Below are 4956 nucleotides of genomic sequence, written 5' to 3'. Positions count from 1 at the left end.
TAACTCTCCCATTCTATCACAGATGCTAGATGAGCAAAAAAAGAAAAAGTATAAGTACATAAACTACATACCTATTAATTTTAATTCCCTAAAATGATCACCTTTTACACATATTGTCACGACCCAAACTACCGTCGGAGTCGTGATGGCGCCTAACAAAACTTGCTAGGAAAATCAACAGATTCACAATATCAATAAACTTAATAAACAGGAAGTGATAATCTCAACGACAAAAATATCCTGAAATATATGAGGAGAACAGTGATAACACTATTACAACCATCCCAAGAATCTGGTCTCAATGATTTCATGAGCATACTGAATATCAAAATACAACGTCAAATCCTCAATACAATTGTCTGAACAATAGAACAGTAACAACATAAATAAATGATAGAGAACTTCAAGGTCTGCGAACGATATAACAGCTACCTCGTAGTCTCCCAAAAGCTGGTACCCACATAACTCTAGCAATCGCCGTGTCTGAAAGTACCTGAATCTGCATACGAAATGCAGAGTGTAGTATGAGTACAACCGACCCCATGTATTCAATACATAACAAACCTAACATTGGGCTGAAAGCAGTGACGATCATAGAAGAAACAATCAGTGAACAATACCAATAATCAGTAACAACTCAGGAATAAGGAACAATATAAGTAAATAACTTAATGATATCATGTTCAGCTCGTTCACATTACATGAATTTAGACATGCTTTCCAAATATAACAGTTAAACCTCAACACAGATAAAACAATTCATTTACCATCTAGCATGAGGAAAGTACATATCTATGCTTAAATGTTAAGTATACATGTCAAGTCAATATCATCACGGTAAAACCATTAGGAGTAACCACACTCAACACGCTCACGGTGCCTGGCACAATGCCCCTCACCATCACACAACTACTCTCAGCACTGTACGGGTGTCTAGCATAATGCCTCTCACCAAAGCACGTATATATCATTGTGCCTGTGCTCACCGTAATATCAGACTCCGAAGGGAAGGATCCTAGCCCAAGCGCTAATCAATATCATACAGTCCAATAGTGGTGTCTAGTGCCCCTAAACAGTACTAATTAGCCCAATATGGCCTAACGCACGCGTCACCTCAAAATCAGTATCACATCGGCTCTATGGCCCAACTCAGTCATCAACCACTCATGTCTCAATTAACCACCTCTCACAGACATATGAGGCATCAACAACATGTGAGAAAATAAAAATAAGAAAGCACGACGGAGATATCTACAACGAACCGGCCGGACGTTTTGAGTATTATAGCCTCGTTTCCCTATTTATTGCTTATTGTATACTCATTTGTTGTTATGTGACTTGCTGGGATAGTTGGTTTAGTTTCGGGGATGTTTCGGAATGAATTAAGACACTTTGTCCCAAGGTTGGAACCGTAAGTTGAAAGAGTTGACCGGATATTGACTTATGTGTAAATGACTCCGAAATGGAGTTTTGATGGTTCTGATAGCTCCGTATGGTGATTTTGGACTAGGAATGTGTTCGAATATTGATTTGGAGGCCCGTAGGTGATTTTGGCTTGAATTGGCGAAAGTTGAAAAAGTTGAAGTTTAGAGAGTTGAGAAGTTTGACCATGAGTTGACTTTATGGTTACCGGGATCATATTTTGATTTTAGAAGTTGGAATTGGTCAATTGTGTCATTTTTGACTAGTGTGAAAAATTTAAGGTCAATCGAAGTTGGTTTGATAGGTTTCGGCATCGATTGTAGAAGTTAAAAGTCCATTAGTTTCATTAGGCTTGAATTGGGATGCAATTCATATTCTTTATGTTGTTTGATGTGATTTGAGGCTTCGACTAAGTTCGTATGATGTTTTAGGATGTGTTGGTATGTTTGAATGGAGTACCGGGGGCCTCGGGAGTGATTCAGGTTGATATCAGAAAGAGTTGTGGACTTTAGGAGTTGTTGATCTGATGCTGGTCTGGTGCGATCGCACCTGTGAAGGACTGGTCACAGGTGCGCGACCGCAGAAGCGAGCGTGGGGTCGCAGGAGTGGTCTTGTGGATTTTGGGCAGTGGTTGGAGGTGCGAGGTTTTTTCGCATCTGTGAGCCCGCAGATGCGACGAGTCTCCGCAAATGCGGATTTTGTTAGATGGGGAAGGACTCGCAAAAGTGGATTGGAATCCAGAAATGCAAATGCGTAGGAGCGAATAATAGGCCGCATAAGCGGTCTCGTAGGTGCGAGTTTTGGGCTGTAGGTGCGGATGGTTAGGTTCTTAAGTGACTTCCACAAAAGCGAAGCTTCCTTCGCAGAAGCGGAGCCACACTTGCGGCTGGTGAGCCTGCAGGTGCGAAGATGCCTGGGTAGAAGATAAAAATCGAGGGTTTGAGGATTTTCTCATTTTTGGACTTTGCAAGCTCGGTAGTGGCGCTTTTTGAGAGGGGTTTCACTAGATTTCAAGAGGTAAGCCACTTGTGATCATTTTATTCATTAATATTGAATACCTATTGAATTTCCACCTTGATTATGTGTTTTTAAGGTGGAATTTGGAGAATTTTGGACTAGGGATTGGAGAGTAAGATTTAGGGATTGGAGAGTAAGATTTTGGTCGAAATTTGGTAATTTTTGTGTGGCTGGACTTGTTGTTGAATGGGTGTTCGGACTTTATAAATTTTATTGGATTCAGAGATGTGGGCTCGGAGTTAACTTTTTGAGTTGACTTTTTGACTTTTGTTAAGGAACTTAGCTTTATCGAATGGAATTGATTCTTATAGCTTGTGTTGATTGTATTAAGCTGTTTGTGGCTAGATTCGAGTTGTTCGGAGGCCGATTCGCATGGCAATGAATTGTTGGAGTAGAGATTTCTGCAGTTGAGGTAAGTAACACTTCTAAACTTGGTTATGAGGGTATGAATTGTTGAAATACATGTTATGTAGTTGGTGTTGAGGTGACACACGTTCTAGGTGACGGGCATGTGGGCGTGCACCATGGAAATTGTGACTAGGTCTATTCCGTGGTACTGTGTAGTTATCAAAACTTGTGCTATTCATGCGATCCCTATGTGTTAGAGTAGTTCAGCTGAAATCCATGTTAGAAATCATCTTTAGGCTATATGCTTATTCTGTTGGGATCCACTGGGGTCGTTTCTGCTGTTGATCTATCTGCTTAAATGGCAATTATTTATTCAGTCACATCCATCATTTGCATATCATATCTCAGTCTCTGTTGTTATTTATTGTTGCATCATGTATCATTGTTTGGGCTGATTGATATGAGATTTGTGAGCCCGAAATATTATAGAGATTGATGACTCAGTTGGGGCATGAGAGTCGTATTGTGAGTAAGGTTGTGGATCGAACTGCATGCCAGCAGGCCTTCTTGGCTTTATATATATTATTATTATGTATAGGGCTGCACGCCACGGCATGCCTTATAGGCTTTATGTATTGTTATGGGATTTTGCTGCACTCCGCAGCAGGCCATATTGGCTTTATATTAGCGCTTGGGTAGGATTCGCCCCTCCGGAGTCTGACATACCAGCAGTGAGTGCAGGTACCATACAGTGCTGAGATTGAGTGTGATGAGTGAGAGTTGAAACAATCAGATTGAGTACTCTAAAAGTGTGAGTACATGAGGTTATCATTAGGATGCATTACATGTGACATGCATATTTGACATGTAGCTATAGATATGTAACATTCCTCATATCAGTCATACTTGGCATATTTTATCAATGTTGAGCTTAAACTGTTGAACTTGAAAGCATGTCTAATTTATGTACTGTGAACAACTGATTATGAGATTCTCTAAGTTATTACTGTCATCTTCTTGTCATATCTGTACTGTTATTATCTGTATTTGGACTATACCTTTCTGAGCTCGTCACTTCTTCAGCCCGAGGTTAGTCTTGTTACTTATTGAGTAAATTGGGTCGGTTGTACTCATACTACACTTTGCACTTCGTGTGCATATCTAGGTACTTCTAGGCACGGTGGTTGATAGACTTGGAGCATTTCCTGCTTGGAGACTTTTGAGGTAGCTGCTTTGGCGTCTCCAGACCTCGATTCTCCTTCCTTTCAGTTTATTTAGCACTGTTCTATCTTCCCGGACAGTTGCAATAGAAATTTTGACTATGTTAATGTTTAGTAGCTCATGTACTCAGTGACACCCGGATTTTAGGGGATTTTGTATTGAGTCATGGTATTCCTTATCGGTTACGTATGAGACTTTTCACTTCTAAACTTGTTTCAATATGTTTTTAATTCAAAATGTATAGTTATTGGTGATTGTTGGCTTGCCTAAAATTGTGATAGGCGCCACCACGACATGTGAGATTTGGGTCGTGATAAGTTGGTATCAGAGTCTAGGTTACATAGGACCAATGAGTCATGAGCAAGTTTAGTAGAGCCCTGCATATCGGAATGGAGACGTCTGTACTTATCTTCGAGAGGCTACCAAACCATTAGGAAAAACTTCACTTTCTTGTATTCTTGTCCTGTGAATTTGTTAATTCCGGAAGCTAAACTTTTATTATTCTATTTTCTCACAGATGGTGAGGACACGTGCTACTGGATCGGATGGACGGCCACCATCTAAGACCGTGCCATTGGCGATGCCGGGGTTACCTAGGATCAAGTGGGGAGATTCTCTAAACTATTTTCCCAATAGGGTGATTTTATATCTGAAGGCCCAACGGATGGTTAGGAAGGGGTGTTTGTCATATTTGGCCTTTGTGAGGGATGTTGGTGCTGATACTCCTACCATTGATTCTGTTTCGGTAGTACGAGACTTTGCGGATGTGTTTCCTCCAGACCTGTCGGGCATGCTACCCGACAAGGATATTGAATTTGATATTGATTTGGTGCTGGGAACTCAGCCTATCTTTATTCCTTCGTATCGTATGGCACCAGCGAAGTTGAACCAATTGAAAGAGCAGCTTCAGAAGCTTCTTAATAAGGGACTCATTAAGCCTACTGTGTC

Source organism: Nicotiana attenuata, chromosome 11 (assembly GCF_001879085.1).
Source record: "Nicotiana attenuata strain UT chromosome 11, NIATTr2, whole genome shotgun sequence".
In the NCBI taxonomy this organism is placed as follows: domain Eukaryota; kingdom Viridiplantae; phylum Streptophyta; class Magnoliopsida; order Solanales; family Solanaceae; genus Nicotiana; species Nicotiana attenuata.
Note: the sequence above shows the minus strand (reverse complement) of the source record.